The sequence below is a fragment of the Macaca nemestrina genome, chromosome 2 (assembly GCF_043159975.1).
Source record: "Macaca nemestrina isolate mMacNem1 chromosome 2, mMacNem.hap1, whole genome shotgun sequence".
Taxonomy (NCBI): Eukaryota; Metazoa; Chordata; class Mammalia; order Primates; family Cercopithecidae; genus Macaca; species Macaca nemestrina.
The window spans coordinates 150,077,025-150,097,280 of record NC_092126.1 but is presented as its reverse complement, the minus strand read 5'-3'; the positions used below and the strand labels follow the sequence as shown (position 1 = coordinate 150,097,280).

General features: G+C 46.3%; 1 protein-coding gene across 7 annotated transcripts in view; it reads right to left on the bottom strand.

Annotated features, from left to right (window-relative positions):
• Nucleotides 1–20,256, bottom strand: part of LOC105477705 (histamine receptor H1) — a 130,625-nt gene that overhangs the window by 34,743 nt on the left and 75,626 nt on the right. Inside the window, exon 1 of one of the 7 annotated variants that reach the window (XM_011734360.3) lies at nucleotides 4,651–7,931. The exons of the other annotated variants lie outside the window; for them this stretch is intronic. The gene's annotated coding sequence lies outside the window, so the exon portion shown is untranslated. Of the gene's footprint in view, nucleotides 1–4,650; nucleotides 7,932–20,256 lie in introns of those variants that run through there. 7 annotated transcript variants of the gene reach the window in all.

Below are 20,256 nucleotides of genomic sequence, written 5' to 3'. Positions count from 1 at the left end.
CAGATTAGCATTTCATTTATGTTTACTAGTGTCTTTTATGGGCCTATTTCAGAGCCCACCTGAAACAAAGTAGGTGAGAAGAATGAAAGGGACAAAGGAGAGGTGGAAAGGTTGATAAACAAGATGGGAAGAAAAAGGAAGGGAGGGAGGCAGAGGGAAGGAAAGTATCAATGAACTTCTATTTATTCTACAAAGCCCATCTTAACTGTTCCTTCTTTTCTGAAGCTTTCCTGTATCCCTTAGCCATATCTAAGCATTTCTTCTTCTGGGTTCCTACAGTATTGTCTCCATATCTCTATTAAGGCATTTAACACTATATTCTTTTTTTTTTTTTTGAGACCGAGTCTCACTCTGTCACCCAGGCTGGAGTGCAGTGACAAGATCTTGTCTCACTGCAACCTCCACCTCCTGGGTTCAAGCGATTCTCCTGCCTCAGCCTCCCGAGTAGCTGGGACAACAGGCACGTGCCACCACAACTGGCTAATTTTTGTATTTTTTTAGTAGAGATGGGGTATTGCCATGTTGGCCGGGCTGGTTTCAAACTCCTGACCTGAGGTGATCCACCCACCTCAGTCTCCCAAAGTGTTGAAATTACAGGCGTGAGCCACTATGCCGGGTCCACTATATTCTATTGAATGAATTCAGGTGTCCTTCACTTAGACTTTGATCCCTACAAGGGCAGGACCACTGCGATATTCACTTATATTTCCAGCACCTAGCCCAGTGGCTTTAAAACTTGGTTGCGCATTGGAATCATAATCAGAGCTTTAAAAAAATACTGATGCCGAGGACTCACCACTCCTGGACTGGATTCTGATGTAACTGGTCTAGGGTGTGTCTGGGTTTCAGGATTAAAAACAATTTTTTGTTGGAGATAGGTTGTCGTTCTGTTGCCCAGGCTGGAGTGCAGTGGCAAGATCATAGCTCACTGTGACCTTGAACTCCTGGCCTCAAGCAATTCTCCTGCCTTGGCCTCCCAAAGCACTAGGATTACAGGTAGGAGCCACTCTGCCTGGCCTGGATTTTAAAAACTCTCCAGATAGTTCCAATGCAGCCAATATTGTGAATCACTTTCCTAACCAAAGCCGAATTATGGTAGGAGGAGGTCCAGTAAGTGATGAGTAAGTAGATGCATCCTGCCTTTAACGCACCACAGTTCTGACCCAACATGACCGCATTCAGAGTTTCATGTGATGCTAATTCATTAATATATTCAGGAACTATTAATTAAACAATAATGTGGTACCAGGTATTATGCTAGGCCAAGCCATTAGAGATGGAAATGTGAGTAAGACTCCCAATTCTCCCCTTGTTTTTGATATGCCTCAGGGATGGCTGGGGCCTGTCCTAGTTCATCCAAGAACTTTCTGTCCTGCTGATTAATTGTCCAGCTCCAACAGCAATCATTTCCCTAGTGACTGACAGCAAATCTTACTTCTGGCTGGTTCCTCGGGCAAGTGTTATCTAAGGATAGACTCTATTTACTCTCAGAGAGAGGAAGTTCCCAGGGGGTGTGGGCAAGTCAAGAAACCACAAAGAAAGTGGTCTTGTCTAGATCTCTCCAAGCACTCCAGAAGTGAAAGGGAGATGATGCTCAGGTGGAGACCAAAGTCCTGTGCAGCTCAGACAGGCCTCCTTATGGGTGTATATGTACATAAAGAAAATGTAAGGCCGGGCGTGTTGGCTCACGCCTGTAATCCCAGCACTTTGGGAGGCTGAGGTGGGCAGATCACCTAGATCAGGAGTTTGAGACTAGTCTGGCCAATATGGTGAAACCCTGTCTCTACTAAAAATACAAAAATTAGCCAGGCGTGGTGGCGGGCACTTATAATCTCAGCTACTGGGTGACCTTGGCTTGGCATGAGAACTGCCTGAACCTGGGAGATGGAGGCTGCAGTGAGTCGAGCTCGTGTCACTGCACTCCAGCCTGGGTGACAGAGCGAGACTTGTCTCAGGAAAAAAAAAAAAAATCTTCATCACCCATGATGATGTTCATCATCATAGGTAAATGGCATTTCCTTCCCAACCACTACGGTCCCATGCTCAGACCTGCTTCAAAACTCTGCACTACAGGTGACTGAAGACCAGAGATGATGTCCAGGTTGGGTCACCCCTGTTCTGTTCTGCTGTGGACTTTGACAACATCTTCTCTCATCCGCTATCACAGTTTCCTAACTGGTCTTCCTGCTCCTGGTTTTGGCCCATTTCACATAGAAGCCAAATGATCTTTCTAAAACCACAAATCCAATCCCCCTACTCAAAACTCTAATGGCTGGCCACTGTTGTCAGAATATACAGAAACCCCCTGACCCCATGTACGTGATACAAGGGTAACAACCCAAATAAACCTGGACTGTTTTGCATCCAGTCTACCTCTGGTATCTTTTTGTGTGTGTGTGTGTGTTTTGAGGCTGACTCTCACTCTGTCACCCAGGCTGGAGTGCAGTTGTGCCATCTTGGCTCACTGCAACCTGCACCTCCCACGTTCAAGCGATTCTCATGCTTCAGCCTCCTGAGTAGGTTGGATTACAGGCGCCCACCATAAAGCCCAGCTATTTTTTAAAATTTTAGTAGAGATGGGGCTTCATCATGTTGGCCAGGCTGGTCTCCAAATCCTGACCTCAAGTGATCCACCCGCCTCGGCCTTCCAAAGTGCTGCTGGGATTACAAGCTTAAGTTACCATGCCCGGCCCCATGATCATATTAAAAAGAAATTCAAGTCCAATATCCAGAAAATAAAATGATATGGAAAAGTAACTTCAACCTTTACTGAAGACTTTCCAATAGGCAAAACTGAGAGGTGACAACATGTTAGCAGCCTTCGCTCTCAGCACCTACTCGGCCTGAGTCCACTCTGGCAGCACTTGAGGAGCCCTTCAGCCCGCCACAGCACTGTGGGAGCCCCTCTCTGTCCTGGCCGAGGCCGCAGCTAGCTCCCTCTGCTTTCGAGGAGGTATGGAGGCAGAGGCGCGGGCGGGAACCGGGAATGCGCGCTGCGCTCGCGGGCCAGCGCCAGTTCCGGGTGCCCCAGCACTGCCGGAATTCTCACCGGGCCTCAGCCGCCTCCGCCCCGCGGGGCAGGGCTCGGGACCTGCAGCCCGCCATGCCTGAGCCTCCCCCTACTCGTGGGCTCCTGCGCAGTCGGAGCCTCCCTGACACGCACCGCACACTGCGCCACTGCGCCGGGTCCCATGACGGCCCAGGGGTGGAGGAGTGCTGGCGCACAGTGCAGCACTGGTGGGCAGCTTCACCTGCAGCCCCTGTGTGGGATCCACTAGGTGAACCCAGCTGGGCTCCTGGGTCTAGCAGGGACTTGCAGAACCTTTATGTCTAGCTAAGGATTATAAATACACCAATCAGTACTCTGTATCTAGCTAACCTAGTGGGGACTTGGAGAACTTTTCTGTTTAGTTCTGCGTCTAGCTAAGGGATTGTAAATGCACCAATCAGCACTATGTGTCTAGCTCAGGGTTTGTTAAACACCAATCAGTACTCTGTGTCTAGCTCAAGGTTTGTAAATACACCAATCAGTACTCTGTATCTGGCTAACCTAGTGGCGACTTGGAGAACTTTTCTAGCGCTCTGTGTCTAGCTAAAGGATTGTAAACACACCAATCAGCACTCTGTGTCTAGCTCAGGGATTGTAGACAGGGAATGCACCAATCAGCACTCTGTAAAAATGGACCAATCAGCTCTCTGTAAAACAGATCAATCAGCTCTCTGTAAAATGGACCAATCAGCAGGATGTGGGTGGGGTCAGACAAGGGAATAAAAGTAGGCTGCTGGAGCCAGCAATGGCAACCTGCTGTGGTGGTTTTCTGCACTGTGGGAGTTTTGTTTTTCTCACTCTGCAATAAATCTTATTGCTGTTCACTGTTAGGGTGTGTACTGTGTTTGTAAGCTGTAACACTCACCGTGAAGCTTTGTAGCTTAATTCCTGAGGCCTGTGAAACCACGAACCCACTGGGAGGAGTGAACAACTCCCGATGTGCCACCTTAAGAGCTGTGACACTTACTATGAAGGTCAGCAGTGCACTCCTGAGGCCAGTGAGACTGTGAACCCACCAGAAGGAAGAAACTACGAACACGTTAGAACATCAGAAGGAATAAGCTTAAGACACACCATTTTTAAGAACTATAACACTCAGCGCGAGAGTCTGCAGCTTCATTCTTGAAGTCAGTATGACCAAGAACCCACCAATTCCAGACACAACACCATCACAAAAAACTTATTCTCCCATTTGTCACCCCCTAGTGCCAGCTACAGCATCAGCTGCTCACCCTCAGATTTCTCTCTCTCAAAAACTTCAGGTTCCCTTGGTTCCCTTTTAATTCCCTTTTCCCTTCTCACCCACTCTTCGATCTTTCTGATTTATTGAAGGGTATCATGTAATTTCTAATATAAATCAGCTTAGCTTTCCCAGTGCCCTCTTTTCTTTATTCATTACTCCAATCAGCTTGACAAATGCCCAAGAGATAAAACAGGTCTACTCTGGAAATAGAGGCAGGGTGCCAGGCAGTGGCTAGTTATATGTCAATACATTTGAGCCATCACACAGAGCTTTTTCCACCTGGTGTTACCTTACTGTGCAGCCTCATCTGTGATTCTCCACTCTCTCAAAATAGGCCCTGCTTGTGTACACCACATACCTTTACAAACGCTGCTCTCCTGCTGGGAATGCCTGTTCCCGTCCTCTTACCCTGGCAAGACATTCAGTTCTTTACAACCCAGTTCTGATGTCACTTCCTTTTAGGCATTCCTCCGTCCCACCGGGCTGGGTTAATTCACTTCCTTCTCCAGAGCTTTGCTGAACTCTGCACAGACCTCATTGCAACCCTTATAAAGCTGGGTTGTGGCCAGGTGCGGTGGCTCATGCTTGTAATCCCAGCACTCTTGTTTGTAGAAAATCCTGGGGAATCTACAAGAAAACTTTTAGAACTCACAAATGAGTTACAGGGACCCAAGTCCTCAGTTTGGCCTTGGAGGGGTCCCTCTGTCTCCTGGCCTTGCTCCCCCTTTCCTGCGGCACTTCCTAGCACCCCTCCTGTGTGTGGCTCTTTGCAGCCGCAGGTGGAGCACCCACTTCCACGCTGCCTACTTTCCCTCTCTGCTCCCTGCCTGTGTAGAGCCTTTGGAGAGCTTCTGTCTCATCTTCACCTCATCCCTAAAGTCCTTAAATAAGGGGCACATTTATCAAGGATAAGAGTTGGACCTGTGCTATCTCATTTAATCCCCACAGCAACCCTCGGAAGTGGGAACTGTAGTTATCACCCCATTTTTCAGATGAGGCCCTGGGAACCTACACCCCTAGTCCAAGCTCACACAGTTATGAGGCCCACTGGGCTTGAAAGCAAGGGCTGCTGCCTGACTCCAACATCCAATTTCTTAACCTGAAAGTTGGAAAGAGAAGAGAGGCCCAATTCCAATGCTTCCTCCCCTAGCTAGATGTATCTCTTCTTTCCCTGATCCAGACTCCAAGGCTGATAAGCTATCAGTGCATAGAGCTGACTCTGTACTGTGATCATTTATGTAGAGCTTTTCTCTCCCCTGTTTGGCTGAAAGATCCGTGGGAGCAGAGGCCCCATCTTATTCAGCTTTGTAGCCTCACATGCTAGAACTGCTTGGCACATGGTAGGCATGCACATTGCACGGCTTCAGAAAGAGTGAAACGAGATGGTTGAGGGACAATACGCTAAAGAGAACAAATGTGTGTTCCCTTTTGCATGCACAGGAGATATGGCCTCACTCATATTTGGGGTGTCAGGACGATGTGGCTAGAATGTATCATGGGGGAAGGCCATCCCCCTCCTTGCTGACAATGCCCTCTGTGTCCCCTCAAGGCTGCAGAAGAGTTATCCTGGAGAGAAGGGCCCAGTCTTCAGGGCAGGGATGTGTGCACTCATATTTGTTTACTGTGTGTTTGGCACAGTAAAAAATATTTGTTGAATGAATTTGCTGTGTGACTCTGAACCCTTCTCTCTACTTCTGCAGGCCTCCTCTGTTAAACAAAGGGATTGCTCAAGATCGGGGATTTTGCAAACATTCCCCTTTCCCCCTTTTCTTGGTAGCACAACTACTGGTTTATGTAACAGTTTAGATAAGACAGATAGAAGCAGCTTGCTGCTGTAGCTGGAGTGGAGTGGTGGAACCCAGAGTCATGTCTACTTGACTCTCCCTTTTTGCCCCAGACTCCCCAGAGGCCCCTCAGAGCAGCTTGAGAACAGTCAAGCTGGAGAAACTCTAAAATGCCTTGAAATTCGGAGAGCTCTGTAAGGAGTGTCCACATTTTTTTTTGAGACAGAGTCTCGCTCTGTCACCAGGATGGAGTGCAGTGGCAACATCTCAGCTCACTGCAAGCTCTGCCTCCTGGGTTCACACCATTATCCTGCCTCAGCCTCCCGAGTAGCTGGGACTACAGATGTCCGCCACCATGCCCGGCTAATTTTTTTGTATTTTTAGTAGAGACGGCGTTTCACCATGTTAGCCAGGATGGTCTCGATCTCCTGACCTTGTGATCTGTCTGCCTCGGCCTCCCAAAGGGTTGGGATTACAGGCACGAGCCACTGTGCCCGGCCTTTTTTTTTTGTTGTTGGGAACAAGCCCCCCAAAATCTGGCCATAAACTGGCCCCGAAACTGGCCACAAACAAAATCTCTGCAGCACTGTGACATGTTCATGATGGCCATAATGCCCAGGCTGGAAGGTTGTGGGTTTACTGGAATGAGGGCAAGGAACACCTGGCCCACCCAGGGCAGAAAACCGCTTAAACGCATTCTTAAGCCACAAACAATAGCATGAGCGATCTGTGCCTTAAGGACATGCTTCTGCTGCAGTTAACTAGCCCAACCTATTCCTTTAATTTGGCGCATCCCTTTGTTTCCCATAAGGGATACTTTTAGTTAATTTGATATCTATAGAAACAATGCTAATGACTGGCTTGCTGTTAATCAATACGTAGGTAAATCTGTTTGGGGTCTCAGCTCTGAAGGCTGTGAGACCCTTGATTTCCCACTTTACACCTCTATATTTCTGTGTGTGTGTCTTTAATTCCTCTAGTGCTGCTGCGTTAGGGTCTCCCCGACCTAGCTGGTGTCAGCATTTTTTTTTTTTTTTAAGACGGAGTCTCACTCTGTTGCCAGGCTGGAGTGCAGTGGCTCGATCTCGGCTCAGTGCAACCTCTGCCTCCCGGATTCAAGCGATTCTCCTGCCTCAGCCTCCTGAGTAGCTGGGACTACAGGCGCACCACCACGTCCAGCTAATTTTTGTATTTTTAATAGAGATGAGGTTTCACTATGTTGACCAGAATGGTCTTGATCTCTTGACCTTGTGATTTGCCCACCGTGGCTTCCCAAATTGCTAGGATTACAGGTATGTGCCACTGTGCCCGACTGGAGAGTCTGCATTTTAAAAGAGTGGCTCTGAAAAGAGAAAATCCTTTTCCATACATTTGGACAACTATTATTTAATGTGCTTGAATGGTGGAATGTAAGGGCCTTGATTAGAAGTGAGAGGGTGTAGTGTTGTCTTAGGATGGAGAGTTTATGTTTCCCAGGGCCTCCAAACTCCCCTGGGTCTAGGGGGCCACTAGTTCTGCCTTACCATTTGTGCAAGTGAGCCCTGACATGCAGCTTGCCAGCAGACACTCGGCTGCTGTACTTTCCCGTCAGCCTGCCATGTTCTTCTAAGTGGCTATCTGCTTCACTCCTACTTTTCCCCATTGATTTTTCCCTCCTCTTGCTTTCCAGAACTCACAAAAACCTCCACTGGTTCTAAGCATTTTACATAGTGCTGTGAACTTGCTGGTGGAAGTTGAATAAGTGGATGTGTGATAGGCAAATTGCCCTAGATTTCGATATTTTAGTTAAAATTCCACACAACACCTGGGATATATAATCACACAGGAACCACTTAGCTTCTTGTGAAAACAATCACAGAGTCTAGGAAATGGAAAAATAATCATAGTTTTCATAACTTGTTCCCATGAGGACCTGCTCAATGCTGGGAAGTTACAGCTGTGCACACTTCCAGCTGTGGCTGCACCCACCCTCACTCCCACCCTGTCCTGTGCCTCCTGCTACATTGCTATTTACCCAGTTCCTCAACAGGTTCCTATACAGGCTGTAGGTGCTCAAGAGAACTATTAAGTGACTATTGTTATCCAGCTGAGATGCTCCCCTGTACAATCCGAACAACTACACCATCCATCACTGGAATAAAGGATTACTGGACTTTTAAAGAGAAACTGATATACTCATGCTCATAGCAGCATTATTCGCAATCACCAGAAGGTGGAAGCAACTCACATACCCATCAGCAGATGAATGGGGAGACAGAATGTGGTCCTCACATACCATGCAATATTTTTAAGCCTTAAAAAAAGAAGGGCATCTGGCACGTGGTACCACCTGGATGAACCTTGAGGACATTCTGCTAAGTAAAATATGACAATCAGAGAAAGAGAAATACTGCATGATTCTACTTATATGAAGTCCCTAGAGTCGTCAAATTCCTCGAGACAGAAAGTGGAATGGTGGCTGCCAGGGGCTGCGGGAAGGAGGAAAGAGGAGTTAGTGTTTGATGGGTACAGAATTTCAGTTTTGCAAGGTGAAGAGTTCTGGAGGTGGATGGTGGTGATGGGCACATGATTGTGTGGTTGTGAATGTAGTTAGTGTCACTGAACTGTGCACATAAAATGGTTAAAGTAGTAAGTGTTATGGGTAGATATAGGTATAGATATAGATTTTTTTTTTTTGAGATGGAGTCTCGTACTGTTGCTCAGGCTGGAGTGCAATGGCGTGATCTCGGCTCACTGCAACCTCTGCCTCCCAGGTTCAAGCGATTCTCCTGCTTCAGCCTCCCAAGTAGCTGGGATTACAGCTGCATGCCTCCATACCTGGCTAATTTTTTTTGTATTTTAGTAGAGTCGAGGTTTCACCGTTTGCCCAGGCTGGTCTTAAACTCCTGAGCCCAGGCAATCCACCAGCCTCAGCCTCCCAAAGTGCTAGGATTATAGGCATGAGCCACCACGCCTGGCCCTGTGTTATGGATATTTTACCACAATTAAAAATAAATAACTAGATGAGAAACTAAACAGCTCCTTAAAGCACTTTGACAAGGTCTAACATTAAAGGATTTGTCAACTTAAGGGCATCTTAAAAAGAAATCCTCCTGGGGATTCATGGTAGACTGAATGGAGGTGTCTTGCGGTAGAGAGCAGTGCATTGATTGAGTTGTTACACTTTAAATCAAATTTTCTTATAAACTCATATTCCCACGCCCAGATACTTCGGGAGCAGTGACTCACACTCTGTTTAACATTTAACTTGATTTCTCCTCATCTCAGTTAAGGAATCGGGGATTGGTCTCTTTTATGCTCCTGGGGAGGCAGGGTTCTGAGTAAAACTAACTGTCTCTGTGGTTGGTTTTCTTTTTTTTGTTATTGACATAGAACAATCGTAAAATTATGAAATGCAGCAAAATAATGTGTACATTATTATTCTACTTATATAAAACAGAGAAATGCAGGGGGAAAAAGTGGATCTTTGAGAGGTAGGCCACCCTTCCCTGGGGTTGCTATAATGAACCTCAATTTCTCTGTTCTTTTTTTTTTTTTTTTTTTTTTTTTTTTTTTTTTTTGAGACAGAGTCTCGCTTAGTCGCCCAGGCTGGAGTGCAATGGCGCGATCTCGGCTCACTGCGAGCTCCGCCTCCCGGGTTCACGCCATTCTCCTGCCTCAGCCTCCCGAGTAGCTGGGACTACAGGCGCCCGCCGCCTCGCCCGGCTAATTTTTTGCATTTTTAGTAGAGACGGGGTTTCACCGTGTTAGCCAGGATGGTCTCGATCTCCTGACCTCGTGATCCGCCCGCCTCGGCCTCCCAAAGTGCTGGGATTACAGGCGTAAGCCACCGCGCCCGGCCAATTTCTCTGTTCTTTAAGTTCAGCACAGTCCGATAAAGGAGGGCAAACAAGGTTTACAAGAGGCAGCCCGACAAGAAGGGTAAAACCAGCATGATCTTCCCTGCACAGGATGACGGAAACCAATTTACTGTCTCAGCTGTGTGTCTAAGGCACATTTTCACCTGCTGGTGTGCATGGGCAGCCCTGCAGCTCCACACCTCCTCTTGCTGGTTGCCTACTGCAGTGGCTGCAAGCTCTGCACCGGCATCCTCATTCCTAAGCCCCTTGCGTACCAACAAACAGGACCCTCCACCTCAGCAGTACTGTTCTCACGAAGGGCAGGGATTCTCAGGACAGTGATGAGGTAACCGGCCTCAGAGACAGGCAGCTTTACCAAGACTATACAGCAAGTCAGGGTTGGAGTTGACAGTGGTACTTGGGGTTTCTTAGACCCAGGTCCAATTCTTTTTGGAATCAAACCACTAACATTTATAGCAGGTACCCCGGGCCAGGCGTGGTGCTTGGGGATTGATAGGTATTGTTTTATTAAAGTCCCACCATAATGCTAGGAGGTAATTACTATTACAATTATTTTTCCAGATTCCTTTTACTGAGTCTTACAGAGCTTAAGTAATTTGCCAAAAGTCATGGAACTAACAAAAGGCAGAATCCGGATTTTAACCTTGGTCTGTGTGACTACTCTATCTGTTTGTAGGCAATACTTCCTCCCTTCCTGTTTCAGAAGAGTTTTGATAAAAAAAAACATTAAGTTACCACAATTAAAATAAATAAGAAAGAAACGAAACAGCTCCTTAAAGCATTTTGACAAGGTCTAACATTAAAGGATTTGTCAGTTTAAGGGCATCTTAGGAAGAAATCTTCCTGGGGATTCAGGGTAGACTGAGTGGGCGTGTCTCGCAGCAGACACCAGTGCATTGATTGAATTGTTACACATTAAATTAATTTTTTTTTTTTTTTGAGACGAAGTCTCAACTCTGTTGCCCAAGTTGGAGTGCAGTGGCACAATCTCGGCTCACTGCAACCTCCACCTCCCAGGTCCAAGCGATTCTCCTGCCTCAGCCTCCCAAGTAGCTGGAACCGCAAGCACGTGCCATCATCCCCGGTGAATTTTTGTATTTTTAGTAGAGACGGGGGATTTCACTATGTTGGCCAGGCTGGTTTCGAACTCCTGACCTCGTGATCTGCCCACCTTGGCCTCCCAAAGTGCTGGGATTACAGGCGTGAGCCACGGCGCCCGGCCCATTTGTTTATTTTTAACTGTGATAAAATACCTACAGTATAACACTTACCATTTTAACCATTTTATATGCACAGTTCAATGATACTAACTACATTCACAACCATGCAACCATGCACTCATCGCCACCACCCATCTCCAGAATTCTTATAATAATCCATTAATTCATGTGCTAGATTTGTGTGGTTTTCTGGAGTCACTGCCCCCTGAGGTATTTAGGCATGGCAATATGAGTTTATAAGAAAATTTAGGCCAGGCATGGTGGCTCACTCCTGTAATCCCAGCACTTTAAGAGGTCGAGGCAGGCAGATCACGAGGTCAGGAGTTTGAGACCAGCCTGGCCAACATAGTGAAACCCCGTCTCTACTAAAAATACAAAAAATTAGCTGGGTGTGGTGGCTTATGCCTGTAATCTCAGCTACTCAGAAGCCGAGGCAGGAGAATTGCTTGAACCTGAGAGGTGGAGGTTGCAGTGAGCCGAGATCACGCCACAGTGTTCCAGCCTGGGCAACAGAGCAAGACTCTGTCTCCAAAAATAAATAAATAAATAAGCAAATAAATAAATAAGGCTGGGCACTGTGGCTCATGCCTGTAATCCCAGCACTTTGGGAGGCCGAGGTGGGCGGATCACTTGAGGTCAGGAGTTTGAGACCAGCCTGGCCAACACGGTGAAACCCCATCTCATGAAAAATACAAAAAATTAGCTGGGCGTGGTGGCCCATGCCTATAATCCCAGCTACTCAGGAGACTGAGGCAGGAGAATCGCTTGAACTCGGGAGGTGGAGGCTGCAGTGAGCCGAGATCATGCCACTGCACTCCAGTCTGGGCAACCGAGCAAGACTCCATCTCAAGAATAAATAAATAAATGAGAAAGAGAACTTTGCTGTGTGTCCCTCATATGTGTCCTGTCCCATCCATGGCCCCCACAAGAAACTACCGTCCTGACTTTTAAGGAATCACTCTTGTGTCTTTTAAATTTTTTTTTTTTTTTTTTTGAGATGGAGTCTCACTCTGTTGCCCAGGTTGGAGTGCAGTAGCACGATCTCAGCTCACTGCAACCTCTGCCTCCTGGGTTCAAGCTATTTCCTGCCTCAGCCTCCTGAGTAGCTGGGACTACAGGCACCTGCCACCACACCTGGCTAATTATTTTTTGTATTTTTAGCAGAGACGAGGTTTCACCATATTGGCCAGGCTGGTCTCGAACTCCTGACCTTGTGATCCACCCACCTCGGCCTCCCAAAGTGCTGGGATTACAGGCATGAGCCACTGCGCCCGGCTTAAAATTGTTTTTTTCCTCAAATGTACATACCTAGATACTACATTCTTGACCATTTGAAAAATTTGCTGCCTTTTAATTCTTTTTAAATGTGTGGGTTCCTCATTCATCTTTTTACTTCCTTATACTTTTTCCTTGAAAGAATCTGGAAGTTTGACTGTTGCATCTCCCTTGGGCTGATGTTGCTGACTGCACACTTGAAGTTCTGTTCAACACACTACTCTGTCCTGTGGTCGTCCTGAGAATTGCCAGCTGAATCCAGAGACTGGCTCAGGCTCAGGATTGATCCCTTTGGTCAGACTGCAGGTAGGGCTTGGTTTCTCCATGTGGTATGTAATGTCTGGTTGTCTCATTTTCTAATAATCTTAGCAGCTGTTATATTAACACCTATATCTATTCCTCTGTTCCCTTAAAAATTAAAAAATGTTTTCTAATTGTGTAAAATATATATAATACGGAATTTACCATCTTAACCATTTTAAAGTGTACAGATCAGCAATGTTAAGTACATTCATATTGTTGTGCAAACAATCTCCAGAACTCTCTTTATCTTGTAAAACTGAAACTCTATATTTACTGAACAACTCACCATTTCCCCCTCCCCCAACCCCCGGCACCCACCATTCCACTTCCTTTTTCTTTTTTTTTGAGACTGAGTCTCGCTCTGTCACCCAAGCTGGAGTGCAGTGGCGCCATCTTGGCTCACTGCAACCTCTGCCTCCCGGGTTCAAGCGATTCTCCTGCCTCAGCCTCCTGAGTAGCTGAGATTACAGGCACCTGCCATCATGCCTGGCTAATTTTTGTATTTTTGTAGAGACAGGGTTTCACTATGTTGGCCAGGCTGGTCTTGAACTCCTGACCTCAGGTGATATGCCTGCCTTGGCCTCCCAAAGTGCTGGGATTGCAGGTGTGAATCACTGCACCTGGCCCCACTTTGTTTTTCTTTCTGTTTTTTTGGGGGGGGGTTGTTTGTTTGTGTGTTTGTTTTTGGAGACGGAGTCTCTCCCTGTTGCCCGGGCTGGCATGCAGTGGCATGATCTCAGCTCACTGTAACCTCCGCCTCCTGGGTTCAAGCAATTCTGCTGCCTCAGCCTCCTAAGTGGCTAGGACTACAGGCGCACGCCACCACACCTGGCTAATTTTTTTGTATTTTTAGTAGAGATAGGGTTTCACCATGTTGCCCAGGCTGGTTTCGAACTCCTGAGCTCAGGCAATCCGCCCACCTCCGCCTCCCAAAGTGCTAGGATTACAGGTATAAGTCATCACACCTGGCCGTTTTTTTTTTTTTTGTTTTTGTTTTTTTGTTTTTTTGTTTTTGAGACAGAATCTAGCTCTGTCACCCAGGCTGGTGTGCAGTAGTGGTACAACCTCAGCTCCCTGCAACCTCCGTCTACTGGCTTCAAGCGATTCTCCTGCCTCAGCCTCCAAAGTAGCTGGTATTACAGGCACATGCCAGCATGCCCGGCTAATTTTTTGTATTTTTAGTAGAGACGGGATTTCAGTATGTTACCCAGACTAGTCTTGAACTCTTGACCTCAAGAGATTCGCCTGCCTTGGCCTCTCAAAGTGCTCAGATTACAGGCATGAGCCACCGCGCCTGGTCTCCACTTTCTGTCTCTATGAGTTTGAGTACTCCAGGGACCTCATACGGGCAGATTCATACACTACTTGTCCTTTTGTGACTGGCTGATTTCTCTTAGCATAATGTCCTCAGGTTTCATCCACGCCATAGCATATCACAGGATTTCCTTTCTTTTCAATGCTGAATAATATTTTATTGTATGAATACGCCACATTTTGTGTACCCATTCATCCACTGAGGGACACTGGCTGCTTCCACTCTTTGGCTGCTGTGAATAATGCTGCTATGAACATGGGTGTATAGACGTCTCTTCAAGACCCTGCTTTCAATTCTTTTGGGTATATACTCAGAAACAGAATTGTTGGGTGGCATGATAATCCTATGTTTAATTTTTTGAGAAGCTGCCATACTGTTTCCCATAGTGGCTGCATTTTAGATTCTCATCCTTTATTCTCTTTTAATGTTCATTTCCACCACTCACCACTCAGGGAGTGTTCAGTGCCCTCAGCTACCCATATTGGGATCCAAAAGGTAATGTTTCCTCTAATAGTTCCAAACTGGGAACTACATGCAAGTCCAGTAACAGGGGATCCATTAAGTGGTAGATCCCTAACATGGAATCCCAGGTAACCATTTAAAATATTGTTGTGGAAGAGTATTTATGACATGAAAAGATGTCTCTAATACTTGTTTAAGTTAAAAAAAAAAAAAGGAGGCTACAAAACAGAATGTGTATGTGTAGATAAATCCATAGTTTTTGTAAAAAGACAACTGTCTATTAGTAGGAAGAGCTGTCTTAACTAACCTTCACTTAACTGATTCACTGAATTAGCCAAAGTCCCTCACCCCTGTCACTTGTAAAACACAGCGACCCAGCAGCTTTTGTTTTCACACCTTCTGCTCCCATTCAGCTGTACAATGAGTAAGAGTCACCTTAGTCCCAAGTCAGTTGTTTCCAAACTTGTTTATTCCAGTTGTATTATATATGGTATGAATGAATTATACATGACACAAGAAGGTGAAATACGAGCGCAAAAAGGTCTCCATGGGAACAAAGTCAAATATTTGGAGAAGATGCCTTAAACAAGTGTTAAATTAGGGGTGGATAAGACAAGGGTAAAAGCCTGGGACACCACCTCTTGGAGAGGAACTATCTTTCTGAGTTATCACCCTGGAGCGTCAATTCTTGTCCCCTTTATTGTCCCGAATTTTCACAGCTCTCCATGGTAAGTGATCAGTCACCTTACACTCACCAAGTATGCAGAGTCAAGAGACTATTTTCATTCTGTTGCAAACCTTCAGGTCAGCATATTATAGGTATCTATGGAATTCATTCCTGCAGGGGCAAACATGTGGCATTTGTCCTACCATTCTCCCATCCTAAACCCATGGCTGATATCACAAACCCATCACCAGATTCTATCCTGGTAAATCCACACTGTAGTATCAGAACTCTGGTTAGCCACAACAAATCAACTGGAGCTGACATGTCATGTGACATGAAACCTATGCTGCCTCCCCAGCCTCCTCAGGTTACAGAAGGTTTTTAAAAAATCAGGTAGAAAATTAAACATATGCAAAGTGTCTAAAGTCCTGGCCTCTGGGCCCCTGGCCTGAATATACTGTTTTGTATGTGGTAAGTATTCAGTGTTCATTGAATGAATGAATGAGTGAATGAATGAATGAATGAATGAATACTTGGGGAATGCATGGTCTCCTGCTTTCCAAAGCTCACCATTCAGTCTTTCTCCCTCACATCATCCATCTTAGTTTCCCCTGACAGCTGTGCTCTGAATTTCCTCCCAGTCTACAGGACAGCAGAAGGCCATAGTGCCCAGAAATCCCACCATTACCGACTGGTTTCTTTTGGATGTAATATCCCATTCAGGGTTATTTGCAGGTAACCTCAATACTAGAATCACAAACACCTAATAACTTCTATCTATCTTCAGGAAGGTTGTGACACACCAACAAAATGATTCTCAGAAGACTGCATTACTAACTGCGAAGCACTCTGCCCCAAGAAGTGGGCTGTAAATCAGACTTCTTGTTGTGTTTCACTGCTGTACAGCTTTTGGAAAGCACCAGCCAGCCTCTCTTCTTCCAGAAAGGAAAAAAATGCTTCCATCTCCTTATTCTGCTTTCCCCTCCCCCTCCTGTTTTGCAGCCTCTGGAGTTCATCAAACATATCTGACCTGTCCCTGAACATTCTCCCTTCTGCCTCTTTGCGCTGTTCTGTCTTCCCACACCACCCTTCCACACACCCCACGCTGACACACTGAGACCCTGCCCGGCCCCAGGCCCAACTCAGAGGTCACCCACTTTGGCAGAAAGTCTACCATCTCTCCACGTGACAGTCCTTTGTAAGCACCTTCGATTTTCTTTAGCACATTCTACCTTATTTTGCTGGTCTAAAGTAGTAACAGTCCAGGGCGGCCAATGTTTATTGAAAGCTTTGAGTGTGCCAGTCACCATGTAACGGGCTTACATGCCGTTGTGGTTTGAATGTTTGTGTCTCTCCAAAATTCATGTTGGAGCTTTGGGAGGTGAGTAGGCTATGAGGGCTCCACCCTCGTGAATGGGATTAATGCCCTTATAAGGGAGGCTCCAGAAAGCTGTCTGGCTCTTCTGTCTTTTCTGTCACATGAGAACACATTGTCCCTTCCATGTCTTCCATCACAGGAGGACACCCTAGATGGCACCACCTATGAGGAGGGAACCCTCCCCACACACTTAACCTGCTGGCACCTTGATCTCGGACTTCCTAGGCTTCAAAGGATATAAATTTCTGTACTTTATAAATTATCCAGTCTCGGGTATTTTATTAAAGCATACAAACAGACTTGTATTCTCTCCTTTATCTTGTAAACCTCTATAGCCATGTCCATTTTATTGAGGCTCAGAGATGCTAAGGAGCCCAAGGTCACACAGCTAGTAAGGAACAGGGCCAGGCATTCATTCATTCATGAATTCATTAATTCATTCAATCAATATTTACTTATTTATTAAAGGCCTATAATGTGCTAATCATAGTCTAGATATTGGGAAAATAACAGTAATCAAGTCAAAGTGCTCGTCCACAAGGAGCTACCATTCTAGCGGGAAGAAACATATCCTAAAGAAAAATACAAGTCAATAAATACTGTGTCAGGTGGTGATAAATGCTATGGGGAAGAAAGAGGGTAAGTGATAGCTTAAGTGGGTCTGCTGTTTATATAGGGTGGTCAAGGTGATCTGGCAACATTTGAGCAGAGATCCCAAGGAAGTGAGTCATGCAGAGATCTGCAGGAAAAAAACATCAAAGAGGTGGGAACAGCCTATGCAAAGGCCCTGGGGTGGGCACATCTTTGACATGTTAGAGAAGCAGCAAGGAGTTTAGTGTGGCTGGAGCTGAGTGAGTGAGGGGAGAGAAACTGAGGTGACAGGGGTTAGATCATGGAGGGCCTTGCGGTTATGGCAGAAACTTCGGTTTTGACTTTTACGAAACAGGGAGCCACTAAAGGACAGCTCCCGGAACCCATGTCCTTAATTGCTATGCTATACTACTGATGGACCACATGAATGAATGGCAAAAGGTACTTGGGGACTTTTTCTCATTAAAACCAGCAGGATGGTGGCCAGAGAGTCTAGAAACAACCCATGGAAGGGCAAGATGTGAGTTAACAAGGAGGGCTAATTGGGAAGGGGGGAAGTGCCCATCGCCTTGGTTGCCGGGAGTCTCTGTGGTTCCCACAGCACAGGACTGTGTGGGGCCCTGTGATGTGTGGGGCCCCAGTGGGTCCTCTACCTGGATTTGCAGAGTAGATTTTCCAGGCCTGCCCCAGATGGGCCTCAGCCCTTCCATGAAAGGTGTCCTTTGCTAACAAGAGGCAGTGAGAAAAAGCCAATGTTTGCAATGACTCACCAGAGAGAAATGAAAATTGTGCCCAGACTGGAAAATAACTCATCTGAAAGTGACACATTCGCCTCCTCTATATATATATACACATATATAAAACTTTTTCTTTTCTTTTTCCTTCTCATTTGAAGGAAGGCAGAGCCTTCTCACATACACTGCTTTACAGCAGGAAAATCTACTCCGCAAACTTCTGAAATTCCTGTCCTTATTCCTGTCACAATTCTCTCAGAGGCAAAAGGACATCATATCTGGGGAGGTGGCCATCTGATGGCAGGACAGCAAGCGTGTGCCCTGGCATTCCCAGGACAATCCCAATAGCAAGTATTCTTCTGATTGGCTGCCCCCCCACCCCGCCCCACTGCCAACTAACCAGCTATTCTCAAACTTGGGAGTGCATACGTTAAAATGCAGATTCCGGGAACTCTGATTCGGGAAGTCTGGGAGGAGGCTCGGACACTGCATTTTAAATAGAGAATCTCCAATGATTCTGATGCAGGCTGTCTAAGAAATACTTCCCCAAACCACAGGAATAGTCCCAGTAGCCCCAGCCTTCTGCATCTACGCTTAAAGGATGAAGTGATCCCAATCCTTTCTCGGACCACAGAGAGGCACGTTTTAGCTCCTGGCAGAGGTCAGAATGCTCCTGGCCAAATCGGAGTCGTGGAGAATCTTGAAATCCCAGTCCTTGCCCCTGGCCATCCCAACTCTCTTCATTTATCTTCCTGACTTGAGCTTCCGGACTCTGCCCAGCATTTGCTGTCTGGGTCATAGCCAGGAAGGCCCTGGTGCTGGGGCATGGAGCTGCCCTGGGCCTTCGATACAAGCCATAGCTGGAGAGGGAGCCAGAACTTGCCTAAGCCTCTGATCATGAAGTATAACAGAAATGTCTAATTGTGATTATGAAACACTGTTTCACATCTTAATTTGTTGAAGCTACATGTTGACAGTAGGTACTCCCTTAGCAGGTGGAAACAAAAGGACCCCGCTCTATTATTATTGTAATTTACTGGAATAAGGAGCCACCAGATGCAGCCCTGGCTCACACCCCTTCCTCATGAATTACAAAGCTGGTCTTAGGGCCCTGTCAGTTGCTGGCTTTGGGCACCAACATTGCTATTTAAAATCCTCCTGTGGTGCATTCCACTTCGTTGAGATCTCTGCTCAGACGCCATCTTCCTTACCCACTGGTCTAAATGACTCTCTTCCCCAGTGCCCCTCTCTTGTTATTTCTAACCTCTTAGCCTACTTTATTTCCTTCAGAGCATCCACCACTATTTGAATTACAAATTGATTTGTTTGCTTGCTACTTTATCGTCTGCCTTAATCCATCTAGAAGGTAAGTTCTTCAAGAGCTATGATCTTGTCATGTTCAACACCGTATTTTGATGCCTTGCACATAACAGGCACTCAACTGATAGTTTCTGAATGAATCAATCAATGATAAATGAATGAATGTTACAACGCTCTGAGGGCCCTGGAGTCATCTCTAACTGCATGATGCTCTACTTATTGGATCCAGTGGTCTTTGGGGACTAAGCAGATACACAAAAAATAACAACAGCTGCTTTTTTTTTTTTCTTTTGAGACAAGCTCTTGCTCTGTTGCATAGGCTGGATGGAGTGCAGTGGTGCAATCTTGGTTCACTGCAACCTCTGCGTCCCGGGCTCAAGCAATCCTCCCACCTTGGCCTCCCCAGTAGCTGGGACTGTGAATGCGCCCCACCACACCTAATTTATGTAGTTTTTGGTAGATATGGAGTTTCACCACGTTGCCCAGGATGGCCTCAAACACCTGGGCTCAAATGATCCGCGCGCCTTGGGCTCCCAGAGTTCTGGGATTACAGATGTGAGCCACTGTACCTGGCCAATAGCTGCTTTTATTTAGAGCTTACTGGGTGTACTGGGTGTACACACCATCTCATTTTATCCTCAGAGTAGTTTTGCAAGGTTGGGATTATTAACCTCATTTTTTAATTTTTCATTTTTTTGAGACAGGGTCTCGTTTTGTCACCCAGGCTGGAGTACAGTGGCACATTCAATAATTCACTGCAGCCTTGATCTCCCGGGCTCAAGCAATTCTCCCATCTCAGCGTCCCAAGTAGCTGGGACCACAGGCACACACCACCAAGTCCAACTAATTTTTGTATCTTTTTTGGTAGAGACAGAGTTTCACCATGTTGCCCAGGCTGCTCTGAACTCCTGGGCTCAAGTGATCTGCCTGCCTCAGTCTGCCAAAGTGCCGGGATTACAGGCATGAGCCACTGCACGTGGCCCTATTAACTCCACATAAGAGGTGTAAAAACCAATGACAAAGTCACCCAGCCAGTAAGGGAAGAGGTGGAATTC